The sequence below is a fragment of the Ictidomys tridecemlineatus genome, chromosome 10 (genome assembly GCF_052094955.1).
Source record: "Ictidomys tridecemlineatus isolate mIctTri1 chromosome 10, mIctTri1.hap1, whole genome shotgun sequence".
NCBI lineage: Eukaryota > Metazoa > Chordata > Mammalia > Rodentia > Sciuridae > Ictidomys > Ictidomys tridecemlineatus.
This window is the reverse complement of record NC_135486.1, coordinates 4194583-4215032: the sequence shown is the minus strand read 5'-3', so window position 1 is coordinate 4215032 and position 20450 is coordinate 4194583. Positions and strand designations below refer to the sequence as shown.

Genomic DNA, 20450 nt, shown 5'->3' with positions numbered 1-20450 from the left:
CCCTAGCCCCTCAAACCCATTATTTACAATATCTCCCTCCAGCAAGATAGTAATAAGTAGCAAAGCAAATTTCTATGCATTGTTTGGTTCAGTTACTACACAAATAATAGGGCTAAATTTAATTCACTCTTTTGCAATAATACATGCCTTACAGCACTGAAGTGTAAATAAATAGTTCATTGGTCTTATATAGGTGTCTAGGCACAGGATAAAACTTTATAAAATTATAAACTTTATAAAATTCCCTCTCCTGCCCCATGCAAGTATGTGTGTCTTCCAAATGTCCCATTAAACATCCAGAGATTTGTTTGTGTTTAAGGAAGGGAAAGTCTAATCAGCTGTGACTTATGAGGATATGCCATTACTTAGGCAACTAACGGAATGTGCTTAGAAAAGTAGTAGACTTGTCTTTTGAAGGCTGAAGGGTAATGTAATGTGGCTTTCTCCTGTTTTAATTCATGGCATAATTTTTCTCAAATGATCTTTATTTTGTTCTCTATTTTATGTTTGCTAACCAGTGAAAATAGAAAGAAGGATATTTATATTCAGAGTCAGTATAAGAAACTATTTTTTTAAAAAATTAGAGTCAATAAAACCAAAACATATTTTATTCATGTATTTATTAATAAAAATTTCTTGGGAGACCTACTTACCTATTCTCAAAATCCAGGAAACTGTCTAAATTGCTTTTTTTCCCTTTACCTTTTTATTTTAAGAGTCCTTAGGACTAATTATTGAAATAATGAAGGAATGTCTACTGACTAGGAATTGAACAAAAATAAAAATTTTCTTTAAAAGCGAAATTTATTATTGTATCTGAGTGATAAATTCCTAGAATGTCCTAGTGGTAAAATTCTGATAATATTTAATGGTACACTAATGCAAATCAAATAAATAGATTATAGAAATTACCTTCACTCCTTAGTGACTGTATAACAAAATATCACTGAATATTTATACCAGTATTATAAGTTCAAGTCAGATATTTTTAAATAAACCTAATGTATAAAATTTTTCATTTTGAGCCTCAGACTTTCTAAAGTCATCCAAATAAGGATAGTTTTTGTTTGTTTGTTTTTGGTAACAGGGGTTGAACTCCAGTGCTTAACCACTGAGCCACAACCCCAGCCCTTTTTATTTTGTACTTTTGAGACAGGGTCTCACTAAGTTGCTGAGACTGGCCTTAAACTTGTGATCCTCCTGCCTCAGCCTCCCAAGCTACTGGGATTACAGGCATGTGCCACCATGCCCGGTTTAAATAAGGGCTGTTTTTAAAGAAAGATACAAATAATAGATTTAAAACTTAAAGGAAGTGAAGAATGTTTTTTCTACCCAAGTGATACCTGTCCTTTGGGAATGATAATGCATTAATTAACAAGGACTTGGGGTTTCTCTGCCTGGTCACATCTCATGAAGGTGAAGATGTATTGTCCTCTTATGCATGTCCATGAGACCAGCCATGCATGCAAGTGCCATCTTGCTGGTCTGTCAGGTATTTTTCCCTAATATATTAAAAAATTAGATTCAGGTTGCCCAAATTAGAAACATTTCTCTTTACCAAATTAGTAAATGTAGACAAAAATAACAGGGAGTACCCTGCACTAGTAGATGACTGTATTTTTGTTTTATTATTTTGAATATTAATTCCCCAATTAGAAGCATGGTAGAGTTCCATACTATCCCTGATTGACTCAAAAAACTCCCCCTCTACTACTAACTAAACCTAATATAAAAGAAACAATGTTAGTTAAAGTTATGAAAGAGCACAGGTTAATGGTTTATGACTATAACAACCAGCACGGCTAATTTAAAGTGATACATATTTAATCCCAACTTCATTGTCCTTAAACTTTTGTCTCATGTTTAGCACTAAAATTTAAACCAGAGATAAGTTTCTCTGTCATTGTTGGTCTTCAGTTTTAAAAAGTAAAAAGAGGTTACATTAAAATGCTAAGATTTTTATGGCTTAGTTTTATTTATTAAAGGTTCCATTCGTAGGGCTGAGAGTGTAGCTCAGTGGTAGTGCACTTGCCTAGTGTGCACAAGGCCCTGGATTCCATCCCCAGCACCACAAACAAGTGCAAATAAGCTCCATTCTCTTAGTCTCCCGTCATTTAAATCACAGCTTCAATAAGTGCACCTGGTATACTAAAAGAGGTTATTCTGGAATTCCCTGGATGGAAGATTCAGTGAGGTCTTGCCTTATTGACCCCATTGCTTGGTTATGGGACTGAGATCCACTTTGTAATACAGTCGCTGACTGCCTGCTTAATAAAGTCATCTGCTTTTCACTGATAATTTTAAGACTTGGGCCCCCATGAAGCAAATCTCACGTACTCAGCTCCTGGGTGCAGAAACAACATGAGAAGCACATTGAGAAGACACCGAGTGGTAAACAGGACTCTTAAAAATATTACCAACAGATAATTAAATGAATTGTGATTTTTTGACCAAAAAGTAAGTAAAGTAAATACATCCAGAGTATTTTAGTCACTCTGACTCACTGTTGAACCACGCCATTTATGAATAACTGTTACCAAAAATTGACACTCTCGTAGGAGAAAGCTGGAAAATTTTCTGTGGATGCCAAGGCAAATGAGTCAAGAAGGTGGTGGTTAATTTTATATACAGTTGGCATTCTTACCCCGACCCACTCCCATGCAGTGTTTGACTTTATGTTAAATGTAACCCTAACATCCTCTTCTCTCAGTAGAATTGACATTCTCACATGAATTAAAAGTGCCAGATTCTGAATAGCTTTCACTGAGTTGATATCACAGATGTCATTTAAAAGAGTCAAGGAAAAGGCCTAATACCAAAGTATTTTCCCTTCTTCTTGGTATTCAAAAGAAAGAGGCCCCAAATGACAGTCTGTTGTCTTTTCTGCATTTGGTTTAGTATTGTTTTCTTTCGATGATCTATGTCCATGAATGAACTTCTTACCTAACAAACTAAGACTTGGACCTACCTAGATCCCAAATGACGGTCATGTTGCCAGCTCCCCAAATGCCCTATCCTGTCTTGTCTCCTGTTGTTTCTTCTCCCTTTCCTCCTCCTAAATTATTAGTACAGCATTTCTATTCCTTTTGCCACCTTGGACCGACTCCTTTACCTTAATCTTTCTAGGAGTAGCTACGTTCATCTGCCAGGACTATCATAACAGATTACCACAGACTGCAGAGTATAAACATTGGAAATTCATGTTCTCACAGTTTGGGGGCTAGAAGTTCAAAATCCAATGTTGGCATGGTTGATTTCTTCTGAGGCCTCTCCTTGGCTAGCCGATGTCTTCACATGGACTTCCCTCTGGATCTGTCTGTGACTTATCTCCTCTTCTTATGACACTAGTCACATTAGATTAAGGCCCACCCTAATGACTTCCATTTTAACTTATTTATCTCTATAAAAACTGTCTCTTCAAATATAGTCTCATGGTGAGTTACTGAGGCTAGGATGTCAACACATGAACTTTGGAGGACATAATTTAGCCCATAGTGCACCCTGTGATGGATTTCAAGAACTACTTCCCATCGTGTGGCATCAGGGGACCTGTAGTCGGAGGTAGTCTAGCACCAAAGGTGTGCCCTGAGTCTGTGCCTTCAGTTCAGCCTGAAGTTTGTTCTGTGAAACTTCTGGAGGAGAATGAAGTAAGTTACAGAGTGTATATGCCACGTTTTCTTTACCCATTCATCAGTTGATGGACAACTTGGATTGGTTCCATTTCCTGGCTTCTGTGAACAGTGCTGCAGTAAACGTGGGAGTGTAGATGTCTCTTCTCGATACTGATTTCATTTCCTGTGGATCCAGTAGCTGGATTGCTGGATCATGTGGAAGTTCTATTTTTGAGGAACCGCCATACTGTTTTCCATAATGACCATACCGGACTTATATTCCCACAGTGAGCAAGGGTTTTCTTTTCTGCACTTGTTATCTTTAGTCTCCTTGATAATAGCCGTTAATCATACTAAAGTGATGTGATCTTGTTGAGCTGTCCTTTCTTTATTGTTATTGGTACTGCTCAAATCCAATCACATCATCCTTTGCTGTACCTCTGTAAAGGGCTCCAAAGGACTTCCAGCTTCCAACAGTTGCTCATTCTTGCTGTTTGTTTGTTTTACTAGAATGTAGCATCCAGGAGTTGGATCCTTGCATTTTTTTATTATTAGTTGTATTCCTAGCATTGAGCCCAGTATCACCCTTATTGGTACTTCTCTGGTCCAGCCACATCATCCCTTTCCTATGCCTCTGTGAAAGCCTCCAAAATGGGCTTCCAACTTCATTTATTTTTCATTTAGTAATGTTTCTTTAATGTCGATAATGTGGCAGACACTGTTCTAGGAACAAAGGATTCAGTGCCATCCTGCAGCCCACTTCCTCCACTTGGCCAAGTGGAAGTGTTTTCATGAAGCAAAGATCAGATTGAATCACTCTTCTCCTTAAGATTTTTGGTGACTTTTAATATACTTAGGATGAACTCAAACTCGTTCCAAGGGAACCTGGCTCTTGTCTCGTCTCGTTCCACTGTCCTGTCTGCACATTTACTGTATTCCCGTCCGTCATCATGGATTTTTGTTTATTCTTTGACTTGTTTCATTTTCTCTCTTGGTCACACAGGCTTATTCTCCTCTCAGACTGTTGCTGCCTGCCTGTCTCCATGCCTTGACTATGCTCTCTGGCCTCTTCTGGGTGCTGCTCCTAGTAGTTCAGAGTTCTGTGAACTGAGCATTTCCTTGAAGAGGTCTTTCTTGACTACTCTTGCTTTTTCACAGCACATGGATGTCAAAGCAAAGGCTTTCAAAATGCTCTTCAGAGGATTAATGGCACTTTTTAGGCATTTTTCAAAATATATTTGCTCACTATCACTGTTTTTTTTATTACTTTATAAGTGCCAGTGAGCTAGATCTTTGCATGTCTCATTATTAGTTGTATTCCCAGTACTTAGTAATGCATTAATACCTAATGTATTAGCACTTAATAAAGTGTTGTGAAGGAAATATGGTACAGACTATCTCTAAATTGATACAGTTCTTCATGAACATTGTAAAATGTTCTTTCTTTCCCCCATTCAAATTTATATAATTCTGATATTGATCTCAGTAAACTAGAAATGTAAAATTCTAGTATTTTCTTCTATTACATAGAAAATAGAAAGTGATGTATGTGAGAGGATTGTACAAAATTTTCTCAGGTCTTTTTCAGTTCTTAATTCCTGTGATTCTGGTTTTTCAAACTAGTCAGTTAATCTTAAGTGAATCTAAGCAGAATAGCAGCATCCCAAAGTTTCCTTCAAATTTATCATTGTGTTATGATGGATTCAGAGAGTGGTGTGGTCAGAGAGGTCACCTGAGGTTGGAAAGAGCCTGTGAAATGCCCCCGGAGGAAATAGACACTTCAGCATGGTGTTCCCAAAGCCACTCAGGTGTACAGTGCTGTGGGTAGATCACTTCCGCCCTCGTTGGAGGTCCTGGGTCCTGGCCCTAGGCCCCATGCCTGCACGGAAGAGAACAGCGCTTAGCTGGCACCAGGGGACCTCTGAAGAGTGAGGACTGAGTGACTTGGTGAAGACAGAACTCAACGTGGACTCCTGACGAGTAAGGACAAGGTCAGGCTAAATTCTTGGGCTGGTGAAGCATGAGGAGGCTGACAGACAGGACAGGTGGTTCTGAACCCTCACATGGGGAAGATTCCCTTCTGGAAGTGTCCATCTGACTGCATTCTTCTGTATTGTTCTGCATGTTTTATGTGTCTTAATAGAGAGGGAAACAGTGGAGGCATGTGCTCAGTTTTTAGCACCCTGGTAAGGGAGAGTGGCCTGTGTGGTCCCAGCTATCTCCTGGCTTGCTTTACCCCAGGGTGGGAGAAGGCATGACAGATGCATTTAAACATCAGATTCCTTGGGCTCTAAAACTCCCTCTGCCTCTTTACTGGCTTGCCGCAGTCTGGCTGGGCACAAAATAACCGGGAGGTCACGAGCCACATGTAGGTTCAAACAGGAACTACTTTATTGCCAGAACCCAACAGGAACTCTCCAGAACTCCACGGAAACTCCGCAAGAACCAACGGGAACTCAACGGGAACTCAACGGGAACTCCACGAGAACTCAAAAGTAGCAGGTAGTGGGAGCCGCCTTATTGCCGGACAGCAGAGGTTTATATACACAACTGAATATACAGCTTGTTTCAATTTAGCATCATCCAGTTACAGCAATCAGTCATTATCTTAATAATTATACACAGCTTAACTTAATTATCATCATCTTAATGGCTCGATGGCGTTACTTCTCAACCACTCCTTCTGGCAAAATGCCAGGCGCCATCCTGACTTGCTTGTGGCTCTCAACACTGGCTGTGGGAACTGTTACAATCAGTAAGCCTTATAAGACAAGGCAGAAAGGCATTTACTTTTTGGTACCAGAGATTGAACCCACTGAGCCACATCCCCAACCCCCTGCCCCCACTTTTTTTTTTTTTTTTTTTTTTAATTTGAGACAGGGTCTTGCTAAGTTTCTTAGGGCCTTACTAAATTGCTGAGACTGGCTTTGAACTTGCAATTCTTCTGCCTCAGCCTCCCAAGCCATTGGGATTACAGTCATGTGCCACTGTACCCGGCGACACAAGACATTTAGAGTGGTGCTCTTGTTGTTATCATTGTTATGGTCATTGTCGATTGTATCTCTCTAGATTTTGGCTGCTAGGATCAGAAATGCCAAAAATAGAACAAGCCGGGTTTTCTCTCAGGAAACAAGGTAGGGTGTTCAGGAAACTGGTAGGGTGGCACTGGTTCAGCAGCTCAAGAAGGTGGGCCTCGGATCTCTGCAACCATCAGCCTTTCCCTGTGGTTGCATAGTGGCTGCCATCTCCAGCATCATGTGCTCGTTGTAGGCAGACTGAACGGAAAGGCAGAGGGTGAAAGGGCACAGCCAGCTGAATGCCCTTCCTTGCAAGGCACTTTCCTGTGAGCCCACCCAGTGACATTCCCTTAGAGGGCATGGATCAGAAATCGGTACCATCCCCCACTGTGTAATAGAGGATGTACTTTGCTGCCCCAAACAGAATCAAAATCATCTTCCAAAAAGTGAAAGGGAGAGTAAACACTGACAATGCCTCCAGGTTATTTTCAATGTTTTTATTGTCTTGAGACATCACATCCTCTTTCTCCATCGTAAAGTTCCCAAAGAGAATCCATAAAGAGAATATCTCCCTGCCCTAAAACACTTCTGAATCCATCAACACAAATCCTGAAAACAGCGCCATGGGAATATGCCAATAAAAAAAATCATCTATATTTAATTGATTGGATTTTTGTTTTAGCCCTTGATGTTACTATTCTGAGAAAGTGGTTTAAGAATATAAAACATTAGTTCAAATAAATTACCCAGACTTTTAATGGAGTCAAAGAGGAGTTATACCATTCAAAATAAAGATATAAACTAAGAAACAAACTATTCAAAGTGAAACCTTCAAACGAATAAGGCTTTAAACACTTCATGTTTCATGCCAATCCAGAACCTCACAGAACTTTGAGGCTCTTTGTGATGCACTGGTGCCCTGTCACACTGCCTCTTCCTGGAGCCACGCTCACTTTTCTTTTATTATAAGATTTGTTCTTAGTTGTTGATAGACCTTTATTTTATTTATTTATACGTGGTGCTGAGAATTGAACCCAGTGCCTCACACATGCCAGGCAAGTGTGCTCCTTCCCGCTGAGTCCCAGCCTTTCACTTTCCTTTTGAACAGGAACATGGCCACTCATTTCTCAGCTTCCCAAGGTCCTCCCCAGCTCTTGCTGCCTAATTGTTGATGCAAGCTAGCTGTGGTCTATGCTGCCTTGAGTCTGCATCCCTTCCCTTCTGTTCATGAACGTGGGTCTTTCTGATGTATGGGCATGACTGGCAGGAGGCTAATGTGGGCGGTGTGGACATGTAATCACCCAGTTCTTGTAGTCTACTGCCTGAGAGGGAGTGAGCGTCTTCACCCTGGAGGAGTTACAAGTATAAAACGAAGGACATTTCCAGTGGTGAAGTCCCATGCCGTCAATGTCACATAAACTAGGGACAAGAGCATGTTGGTTTCATGGGCTCACTTGAGCTGTGAGGCTGGATGAGGATGAGGCGGCCGTGGGCATCTAGCTGGGGATGTGTGAAGGGAGCTGTGACCAGCGCAGAGGCTGCTTTGTTCCACGACAACAGTGGCCGGGGGACAAGTTAAGGGCCTTGTGTCTTTTGGCACTAACTGGCTGGTCATGTCACCAGCAGCTGTCTCCCCAGGCCACTCTCCTCAGGAGCAGTGTCGTTTCCCCTCAGGAGCAGTGTCATTTCCCCTTACCCTGGCCACACAGGAAGCAGCCTGGAGCAGCACTCTGCAGACTCTGCCAGGCTGACTCTTTTCCTAGTAGCAATAAGGAGTGTTTCTAGAATACTCCTTTGCCCATCTTCTAAATAATTCTAATTTCTGTTTCCTACTTTTCTCATCTTGGGGCTTTTCTAACTGCAATGTTTATGAAGTGGAGCAACAAGAACCTCACAGAAAATGAATGTCCCACCGGTGGGAGTTTCTAAAAGGAACTGCAATGCCTTGGCTTTAACTCCCATCTCCTTTATGAGGCCACTCAGCACTGCTGGCCCCTAGACTGTATTTGGGCTTGGGCCCAAGTACTTAGGAGCCACCAGGCCACCCAGGATCTCTTTCCTAAGTCACTTTTTATGTTTATGGAACTCATCCTGTGAGCCTGCTCTGATGCCTTTCTTGTACATACCCAAGATGCCCCTTTCTGCCCACATTCCCCTTGCATCTAGGAGACCTTGTCCATTTCCTCAGCATGTAATTCATGTAAAGGTCTCTAAATTACTATTGATACTAGACTGGCAAAAGCCAGATTAAGCCAGAGATGTCATTCTTTGCTTTAGATCAATTATGATGGTTTCAGATGGGCTTGGTTCCAGCTCTAATTTCTGGGGCACCCACTTTGACTCTGTCCAGGACAGTGATCTGCAACCTAGTTTGCATTACAAGTGTCTGGAGCTATTTAAAAATGAGTCCTTCAGATGTGCCCAACACCTCATGAACCATATTTTGCAGGGAAGGGGTCCCAGTGTGTGAGGGGGTAAAGGAGGTATTGTGTGGTGTATGTGTGTATTTTTGTGTATGTGGTGTATTTTTTTGTTTGTTTTACTTTGTTTTGTAAAGCTTCATAGGATGATTCTGATGTGCAGCCAGATTTAAAAATCACTTGTCTGAAATTGGTCATTAAATCTACATTTTCTTTTATTTGGAGCCATTTTTTAAGGATAGAGTATGTTCTCTGTTAGTCACCTGTCTTCTGGAGGGTCAGCAGATGAGAATGTCCAGTATGGAGTGTCATGTGCACCTGTCACATCCTCTGCTGCCTGGTTCCCACTGAGATGGCCCATCCCATAGCCTATCAGTGCTGCTGTGGAGCACAGCCCTCCTGAGCTGCTGGTCTCAGAGTGGAAACATGGAGTCTGTGCTTGAGGAAAATGTATTAGTAGTAAATGTGTTGCAGCTTTATCATTGACTCATACACTTACCCACACATTCAACCCAATAAAGTTGATTTATTATCTTCAATTCTTAGCTTAGCAAATAATCGCAGAGTTTAAAATGACTTGTACTAGAAAATAGTAACAACTGAATCCTTCTGAGTACAAACCAGACCTCTTTCTGTTCTTTCTAATGATAATATATTTTATTACTTTTTTTAGAGGATTTCAGACTTAAAAGTAAATTGCAAAAATAATTCAGACTTTCCACAAACTCTTAGGTCCTATATTCAAATGCTAACATTTTACTTTTGTTACTCTTCCTTCTTTCTCTTTGTGCATTTATTGAAAGTATATTACAGACATAATTCACCTTTCTTAATACTTCAATGTATGTCCTTAAAAAGCAGTTTCTTTAATTTCCATAGAACACTGACTAGAAATCATGAAATTAACATCAGTGCAGTACTGTTATCTACATATAGATATTGAAATTTTATCCACAAACAACTTCTGTAGCACAGGAAAACACCATGTCTGGTACAGACTCTACTGGAGGAGCCCATGTGGTATGTGGTCCTCGTGTCTCTTACTAGCTTAGTCTGCAGTGTCCTCTCTCTGCCTTTGGGTTCGTGACCCAATTAGTTTATATCTGTTGCCTTCTGATGGGCAGGAACTGCCCACGTCTCAGGGTGTGATGAAGCTGCTCAAACACTTGGCAGACCACAACATTGTTATAACATTTGTGAGCCAAGAAAATATTTATTATATAGGAATTACTATCTGCTTGGCACTATTTTAAATGCTTTCTATATAATAACTCATCTATTCTTCACAATAACCCTATAAATTAGGGCATTATTATATAAATGTAAAATCTGAAGAACAGAGAAGTCAAGGAATGTATTCAAGGCCATCTAGCTAGGATGGCCAGGGCCCAGAGTCAGACTCCAAGCCAGGCTGTGCCCTTGGTGTAAGGTCTTAACCAGCATAGGTTAAACCTGAGACATTGTAACCAGAGTCATGTCCTCCAGCAAGTTATTAGCTCAGAAGACCTCAGTCTTATCAACTGCAAAACGGGATTAATTATGTGTACTTCGTAAAATAGTTGTAAAGATACACACAGTAATCAGTTAAAAGCACTTACTATATGGCAAGAACTCCATTTTATAAGGGTAAATTTTGAAAGGTAAATATTTAAAAATTGTACAAGACTTACAAAGATGTGGTAACTCTCAGATTTTTTTTTAATAAAGGTTTGGTGAGGAGAAAGGAACAGAAGCAATGATCATCTATTCTATTGTTTATGTTATCATCAATTTCTAATTTCATTCCATTATGATCTGGCAGAATGCAAAGTATTATCTCTGGTTTGTTTTTTGTTTTTCGTTTTTGTTTTTGTTTTGTATTTGCTACGAGTTGCTTTGTGGCCTAAGATATGGGCTATTTTAGAGAAGGATCCGTGTGCAGCTGAGAAGAAAGTATATGCAGTCATTGATGGATGGAATATTCTATATATGCCTATTAAGTCTAAATTATTAATGATATTTTTTAGTTCTATAACTTCTTTCTTTAGTTTTTGTTTGGAGGATCTATCCAATGGAGTTGGATAGTAAAGTCACCCAGTATTACTTTGTTGTGGTCTATTTGATTCTTGAGATTGAGAGGGTCTGTTTGATGTATGTAGATGCTCCATTGTTTGGGGCATAAATATTTACAACTGTTATGTCTTGTTGACGTAAGCATTATGAAAGGTCCTTCTTTGTTCCTTCTGATTAACTTCGACTTGAAGTCTACTTTATCTGATATGAGGATAGAAATCCTTGCTTGTTTACAAGATCCATGTAATATGTTTTTGCCCATCCTTTTACATTTAGTCAGTAGATATCTTTGCTGATGAGGTGAGTCTCTAAGAGACAGCACATTGTTGGGACTTGTTTTTTAATCCAGTCTGCCAGTCTGTCTTTTTATTGATGAGTTTAGGCCATTTATATTCAATGTTATCAAGAAACTATTTTTATGACCTGTCATTTTGATTTATTTCTGGTTTTTAATTTGAATTAGTTTGTCCTTTTTCTAACTATTCTTCTAGTATAGTTCCTCCCTTTGCTGGTTTTTCACTTTTATTTTTCATTTCTTCTTCATAAAATGTTTATTGAGTATGTTTCATAGTGCTTTCTAATTGTGAATTCTTTTAACTTTCGTTTATCATGGAAGGTTTTTATTTCATCATGAATTCTGAAGCTTAAGTTTGCTGGGTTCTTGAATGCATCCATTTTCTTTTAGAGCATGGTATATATTATTCCAAGACCTCCTAGCATTGAGGGTCTGGGTGGAGAAATCAGCTGAGATCCTGATTGGATTCTCTCTAAATGTTACCTGTCGTATTTCTCTGTCAGCCTTTAAAATTCTATCCTTATTTCTATGTTAGGCATTCTCATAATAATGTGCCTTGGCATGAGGTCCTATAAGTCCCCTGTATTTGAGTTTCCATTTGATTATTTAGGTTTGGGAAATTTTCTGATAGTATTTCATTGAAAAGATTGTTCATTCCTTTGCTTTGCATCTCGGAGCCTTCATCTATCCTGATAAATCTTAAATTTGGTCTTTTCATATTATCCCATATTTCTTGGAAGTTCTCTTCGTGGTGTCTTAACATCTTTTCTCTGTGGGAGGCCATCCTCACACATGATTTGAGTTACCTCCCCGGCTGGGTGAGAGGCACTTAGACACAGCTGTGTTAGAGCTTTCCCCCCAGGTCCGAGGGCTTGTCTGTGCAGAGGCATGTCCGGCCACTGCCCTGAAGAACCAATTGTCATCCCTGACCTTGGGATGCTGCCCCCCCTTAATCTTCATTGGATGGGATTTTCCTCAAAATTTCTTGTTCCCCAATAAAAGTCCACTCCCTGGCATATTCTCTCTCTCACTATCCTCTTCAGTAAACCTTGCCACCACATTAGGTGGCTGGAGGCTGGAGCTAGGAGGAGCCGTCTGGAGCTGGTTTTAAAGGTAATTAGAGTCTTGTTTCTTTAATTTAAAACTCCCTAGCGTTTTCTCACGATTCGAACCTTCTTTCATGAAGCTGGCGCTGGTCTCGGGCTAGATTTCTGTGTGTCAACTTTATTTTCAAGATTATATATTTTGTCTTCATCACCTGAAACTCTGTCTTCAAAGTGTTCTAGTTTGTTGGTGATGCTTTCCATTGAATTTTTAACTTGGCTTATTGATTCTGTCATTTCTGGGATTTCTGCTTGATTTTTTTTTTCAGAATCTTTATCTCTCTATTAAAGTGATCTTTCACTTCTTGTATTTTCTTTCTGATTTTACTCCTTCCGTCGTCCTTTACCTCGAAGATCAATTTGATTATGTAAATTCCAAACTCCTTCTCTGGCATTTCTTCCACTGTAGTGTGAGTGGATTCTGTTTTTGGAGTATCTTGGTTTGTTTGTTCCCTTACCTTTCCATGTTATTTGTGGATCTAACAGTATGGATCTGAGGCCATAAGAATTTCTACCCTGAGGACTTATAGTGTCCCTGGTGTCCCTGAAGCTTTATAGTGTCTCAGTACCTCACAACAGCCAATGCAAACAATACACAGTATTAAACCAAATAGTTCCTGCTATGGCATCTGCAATGTTATCACAATAAAGAGAAATGATGTGGTCAGTTATTGCCTACAGTAAAAACAGTGAGTTTGCAAAAGTATTTATAATTTTGAATGGTGGATGGTCAGAACCAAAGTGATATAGGTTAGGATATGATGATTATGAGGGAAGAGGAGAGAAGATAGAAGTAAAAAAAAAAAATTCAAGAAAGAGTGAAAGAGAAAACAATAGAGACTGGCTGTGAGCAGAAGAAAAGAAAGAGAATCAAGAGAAACAGATAAGTGAGAAAAATATATAAACTAAAATTTCAGAAAATAAAAATAAAAGAATACAAAACAAAACTGAAATATACTAATCAAACATCTAGTTCACACACACACAAAAAAAACTGATCCATGAAAAATAACTGGCTTCAAAAATGCTAGAAATGAGATAAAAACAAATATGAATAAGTATAAATATCCATGAAACATTCAGATCACAATTAAACAGGAAAAAGAAAGATTAAAAAAGATCTCATTGGGGCTGGGGATGTGGCTCAAGTGGTAGCGCGCTCGCCTGGCATGCGTGCGGCCCAGGTTCGATCCTCAGCACCACATACCAACAAAGATGTTGTGTCTGCCGAGAACTAAAAAATAAATATTAAAAAAAAAAATTCTCTCTCTCTCCTCTCTCATTCTATCTTTAAAAAAAAAAAAAAAAAGATCTCATTGGAAAGTTAAAGAACTGTTTCCACTGGAGTTCAAAAGACTCTGAGCTTCCCTTCTCTGTAGTGTTTGGTGGGGTCGTCTGGAATGGGATGCTTGCCCCACCCTCAGGGTGGGGTTGCTGGAGTGAGAGAGGTAACCCCATAGGTGGTACTCCTGGAGGCAGGGTTTAGGCTTCCAGACTTGCCCAACACTCATTTGAATCATTGCTTTTTTAAAAAAATATTTATTTTTTAGTTATAGTTCAGACTGTTGGCTGAATGCCAGTTGATCTGGACATTTAAATCAGTGCCCCTCAAGGGCCCAGCAGTTGCTGGTCCATGCTGGAAGACTGCAACCCAGGGATCTCCCCTTGGTTCCACTCAAGTGGTGGAGGAGCCAATTCTTAGTCCACTCTGTCACCTTGCTGAGAAGCTGCCTATCTGCTTTCTTGGTTTCACACCATGGAGAAGCCAGGAAAGCAACCTTCTCTATTATACCATCTTGAAATGCCAGCAGCTCATCTTTTTCATAATTTTCTCTTTTTAAAAAAAATTTAGTGGTAGATGGGCACAATACTTTTATTTTTATGTGGTGCTGAAGATTGGACCCAGTGCCTCACACATGCTAGGCAAGTACTCTACTACTGAGCCACAACCCCAGCTCCTCTTTTTTTATTATTAGAGCTTTATGGTGTACATAGTAGTTGATTTCATTCTGACAAACTCATACAGGTACAGAATTTGATTTCAGTGCATGATAGCCCCCTTTTTCCTCCCATCCCTCTTCCCCTTCCCCTTTCTCCTTCCCCTTCTCTATTAGACCTCCTTTCGTTCCTCTGTTAGTTGGTATTTGATTGATTCTTTATGTCGCCCATCCTTTCTCCTCCTTTCCTTTATTTCACTCTAGCTTCCACATAAGAGAGAAAGCATTTGACCTTTGATCAATCATTCTTAATATTGGATTTTTTTTTTTAGGGACTGAAGAGGGACCCCTTTTAAGGCAGAAGAGGTCAAATAATAACAATCAAGAAATAGTTTTAGAGCAAATTATTTTTAAAAGACCTGTGTGTCTTACAGTTAAAAAAGAAGGTACATATTTTCCATAAGGAAAAAGATCAGCCCCATTCTACCCTGGGTTGAGGAATAATTATCTTCCAGCTTTAGAAAGAGTGTTGTTGTCATTGTCATTAGTGGGTGGCAGTCAGGGGAACCAAGACATCTTTAAGAGAGTTCATGAGAACACTGGGTCCTCAGGATGAAGGAAATAGGTATATTTCATTTTAATGTGCCATTTTCACTTTGCTTTAAAACATTTCAAATTTGGCCTCTGGACCTATAGATAAGATAAGCAAATGTGAGGGGGACCTTCAGGTCTAAGTTAGCCCCACTTTGTCTTCTAACTCTGTAAGTAGACTTGATCTGCAGCCTCAGAGCTTCTGGCTTCTGGAGCTACCAAAGTATGCAGGAACCAATGTCAGGGTTTGACCACTGCCTCTGGGCCTTTGCATCTAGAGAATCCTAAATTTCCTTCACCTCTTCCTCACTAATGTCCACTTCTGAGTATCTGCGGCTCAAAGTAAGTAATGACTTGGAGATGGAAGACAAAGAGAAGGGAGTCCAGCAAAGATGGAGAAGCATTCAAAGCTCACTTGTGAGCAGCCTGCTGGTGGTCTCCGCCTCCCATAGCATCAGCCCTCTCCCTCCCCTGCTTGGGCACCCTGAGGTGCTCTCAGGGTCTCTGCTCTGTTCAGGTCTACCACAGTCAGCCTCACCCTTCTGCTTTCCAGACTTGCCCAACACTCATTTGAATCATTGCTTTTTTAAAAAAATATTTATTTTTTAGTTATAGGTGGACATTATATCTTTATTTTTATGTGGTGCTGAGGATCGAACCCAGTGCCTCACGCATGCTAGGTGAGCACTCTACCTCTGAGCCACAACCCCAGCCCAAATTATCATTTATTTTTAAAGCAGTCCTTTCAACCACATTTTCCCTTCAGCCAATAGGACAGCCATGCTAAATAGCCCTAGCTTAGAAACTCTTGGCTGTAAGCAGAATTAGTACAGAATAAAAATGTAGGGTCCTTTTTTCAAAATTCATTATGAATTTCAAGGCAGTGACAGAAGAATACAAACCAAACAGGGCTCTTCTAAGCATGTGGCCCTGTGTGACAATACAGATGGGTGGGCCCATGAAGCCTGAGCTGGCTCATAGCCAGCTCTGAGGGACCCATGTGAGTTGAAAACTCATTCTCTATTGAAAACATGGCTACATGTAAAACTCAGCATCATGTTATTGGGAAATTAACTAAGTGGTTTCTCAGATAAATTCAGATGACAAAACTTATCTGAAAATCTAGTGTAACAGTACAACACACATTTGCTATTGGTGCTGGAACTTCACAATGCGATAGATAAATTACCTCAATGTTTGACCATATTTGTCCTTATTTAAAAACAATAAACAAACAAAACAATTACTTCACAGGTATTTCTGATGCTCAACTAACATGAAGAACTATTTGAAAATAGATGTTACATTCCACCTCCAATATGTCTGACTCAGTTGTCTGGGAGGAAGTTAGGGATCACCAGCTTACCATGATGAGATGCCAGTTATTAGGATGTGCAAAGATTCTCTGCTGGACCCAAATGCTCCAGGTTCCCTGGTGGGCAGTGGCAGGATCAATAGGCCCATTTGCCAGTCAACTGTACTCAGGGTGAACTTGGGAAATTCTTCTGAAGCTTTTCTTAAGTCTGAGCTTGAATCAATAACAAAATTTACTTGTATTTGAATTCCATTGTTATGTAATTTTTGACATGTCAGTGTAATCATTAGCAAATGCAGAGACTACTGTGTAAGAAACCATGGAGCCAGCGTGGCCAAGGTTGGAAGATATAGGTTCAAGTTCCAGTCCTGCCAATTCCACAAGTTCCCACCTTATGTTACCATTGGGAGGTCCAGTCGAAGTCCAGGTCCTTGGTGTCACCAATGAAGAATTGAGCAAGACACACAGAAGTAACAGAGTGTAGATTTCTTGAAGGTGAAGATAGCACTCCATTAGGTAGAACAGAGTTGGTAGAGCGAGAGAGAGAGAGAGGAGGCCCTAATGTCTGGAAATTGGGGTCTTATATCCTGAACTATGGGGCATTCTCTTCCCTATTCAGACCTGATGGAAGACCTTAGCCCATTTTCTCCCATTGGTTATCCTATGATACCTGATCAGAATATTTTCCCCTCAATGGTTACTTCCATTGGTCATTTTAAAATTTGAACCTATGGTGGGAGTTGTCATGGTGATAAGTCGTCAGTGGCAGGAGTTGTCATGATAATGAGATTTATTGTAAACTAGGACAGGACTCTTTTGTCTTGTCCTCACGTGGCTTCTTTTTAATACCCTGTCTCCTCCATCTTAATGTCCCTGAACTCCTACCTAACACTACTTGGAGAGGTCATGGGACCCGAGTCTCAGGATACTCCAATGTAATGAGATGAGGTCATCAGCTTCACATAGCTGTTGTGAAGGGGTGGGATTAATGTATAAAATTAGACTGTACTTAAGTAATATAATGTAGTAAGACATTGTTCTTATTTAAATCTAACAGTGATAGAGAGTATAGAAGCCTTCAAATCAATCTTCAAAGTAGTCAGATATCATACCCATTGGCATATCAATTGTATATGAAGCTAAATTTTGCTGTTTCTCCATCTGTGTCAAACCTAACTCATCCTCAAAACTCAAATGTCAATCCCTTGATGAAGTATCTTGTCCCCACTGACAATTATTTCCATTACTCTCATGGCATAGATAATGATTTTATTTGATCGTGGGTTTCCCTCTTTCCAGGCCATGAGCTGTCCAAGAATCAAGTCTCCCCCATCTTTCAGTTATCATGGATATGTTGGTTCAATGAATGACTAGAAGGAGGGGAAAGCAAGTAGGTATAAAGGAGAACAGTTTAGACCAGCTAAGATTTTAATAAGAGTAAAGACAAAGATTTCATGAGAATGCTGCCTCCGCCAGCCAGTTCACAGTCGGTGCTGGAAACATGAGGTGACTCGGGGGAAATTTGCAGCTGAGAGGAAGGAAGAAAGGCTGGCTGTGGACAAAGGTTTGGTGGTCATGGTGTTCTCTCCTGGTGACAGGCTTCACTGTGTTCTGTACCACATCCCCAGAATGTCTGTTGGCTTAGCACTATGCCCCTGCCACCCACAGGCCCCTCTGCAGATTGCCAGAGCCTCCTCAAGGCCCCATCCTTGCCCACTGGTCCTGTGGGAACACTGGTTCCTGCGTCCCCTCCCTGCAGGACTTCATCCTCCACCACTTGCTAATTTCATGACCAAGAATTCCTGTAATAAATTATGGGCATTAAGGGGCCTCATTCACAGTTAATGAGAGTTCCATTCACAGGAATGAAATATTTGATCCCTGAAGCACTTAAACCAAAGTCACTTTATCAGTCATCATTGTGTCTCGTCCTGCCTGGCCTATAAAGGGCAAACTGTAGGGAGGGGAAATATGTGTTCCTTCAAAAAGGTAGGCATTTGTAGGCTGCTTGTAAAACTCCTGATTTTGTGAAATTCAAGTTGATAAAATACTGTGGTGGGGCATGGTGGAAATGATGTTAGTTTTATTAAAATATGGGCCTCTTCCAGGGTATGGGAATCATTTTTTATTAAATAAAATAGCTAGATTCTATAGTCAATACCTTAATAAGATACTCAATTCCTCAGAACAGACTGATGCTGAAAATCAATTAAAGAAAAATAGAGAATTAAAGCATGAGCCAAGATCCCTGCCCTGGCCCAACCCTGTTTGTTTCTCATTGAGTCAGATGTGGGTGCTGACTGGAAACATCAGTTGGAAGCATAATGGGCTTTTCTATTTCTTGGTCATCTTTCCTGGTGTGAGGCCCAGAGCACTACAGATAACATATCTGGTTAATGCTAGCCCCTCTTAAAAAAAAAAAAAAGTCAGGTTCTCTCTTAATTTGAGACCAAGGTCCCTTTATGTGATTAAAAGTGTTCTTGAATGTTCTTTGGGTGGTTTCTCTCTCTATGCATAAGGTCTGAGTCATAGATTTTCAAGGTAACCTCATTTGGTTCTCCTTCACAAGCCAAATATAGATATGGAGGTGTTACTAATCCTTTAAAAAGCCAGGGGTTTGAGCTATTATTGAGCTTTGAAGGATTCTGATAAGGGGACTTTTGTCTGTGATCACTGATGATGTTTTTACTTCAGAGGTGGATCAGTACCCTCTGGAAACAAGTAAGCCTGACAGGGCGCCATTGTTCCAGAATAGTAGGGTTCAAGTTTAATTTTGCTCAAACAGGTACAGAAGTGGAAAACTTTGGCTTCTTTAAATGCTGTGCTTTTAAAAAAGCAAAGGCCTTAATTTCAGCCACTTGCCGAGTTTCAGGAATTTTTACCATATTTAAGTACCATCCAAAGTTTCTTCCTACTATTTTTCTTTAAATTCAATCACTGCTACACATGAATAATAATAAATCATGCTATACTGCCATAAATGGAAACCTAGAATCCAGGTAGATCCATCCCTTCCATGCTTCGGAGCCCAAGGCCATCTCCCTTTATTTGAAAGGGAGATTCACCTGGGCATGCACACTGTGCTACCAAGAGAACCCCTTCTCCCTCTCTTCAGTTAACTGTTTCAATGCTTTGGATTCCACATGGCTGTCACACTCCTTTGAGAAACACAGCCTGTAGAAAGCTCATTCTCTTTCTATTCTGTGTGAGAAACTAAGTGTTTTGCTTGTTGGGACTTGCATAGAACCTCATTCTTGAATGGGATAAAAATACCCTAAGGAAGGGAGGGGGGCACCCTCCCTACACTCGAGGATTGTCTCATCTACTGAGGGTAGAAATATACTGATAACACAGAAAAAGAAAACATTTAGAAACAAGAAAGCCAGAACAAGCAAGGACGCAACATTCGAGTGTCAGCTGCAGGAGTCGTGGTTTGCTGACCTAGTCTTGGTGGACAGCAGTGCTTGGCACAGTGGTGAGGGGGGTGGGGGTGCGCTGTCAGATCTGTTGAGTCCAAGAATGCAGACTCTGTGCCCAAGTCTCCTAGCTACGGTAGGAACCTGCAGATCGTGGTGGGAAATGGGATTGCACAGTCTGGGTGGGTCACAGGAAGTGAACTTTGAGAGAAGAGGTGGGCCCAGAGCTGGTGTGGGCACGCATGCAGGCACGTGCACACAGTGCACAAGGCACCCAGGGTTGTATCCTCTGAGGTCAAGACCTTTGAATAGCTTCAGAAGTGCAAATTTCCCTCCCATTTGAAGAAATCCTCCCTTTCCTTAGACTTAAAGCCCCTTTCCTTGTCATTCATAAACAGCATGAATTTAAGATTTATTTACACCCTGGGAAGTGAAGCGAGCTGACACCCTACAAGACACATGCAAGGATTCTGAGCATCTGGTACTAGTCTGCATCACAGTTTGCTGCTGAAAACACATCAGAGTCTCAGGTTGTGTTTTTAAAGAATAAATAGAAAACAAATCAACAGGGTTAGAAGTGTAGAGCAGTAGGCAGGGCTGAACTGTTGCTGGTGTGTGTTTGCAGTTCCCATCACAGGACTTGGAAGAGGAACTCGGGTGCGGCTCACACCAAACTCCTCTCTCAGGCCTGGC

At 40.5% G+C, this 20450-nt stretch overlaps 1 protein-coding gene across 1 annotated transcript in view; it reads left to right on the top strand.

Annotated features, from left to right (window-relative positions):
* Nme7 (NME/NM23 family member 7) overlaps positions 1-20450 on the top strand; it is a 165751-nt gene that overhangs the window by 144476 nt on the left and 825 nt on the right. The window lies entirely within an intron of this gene.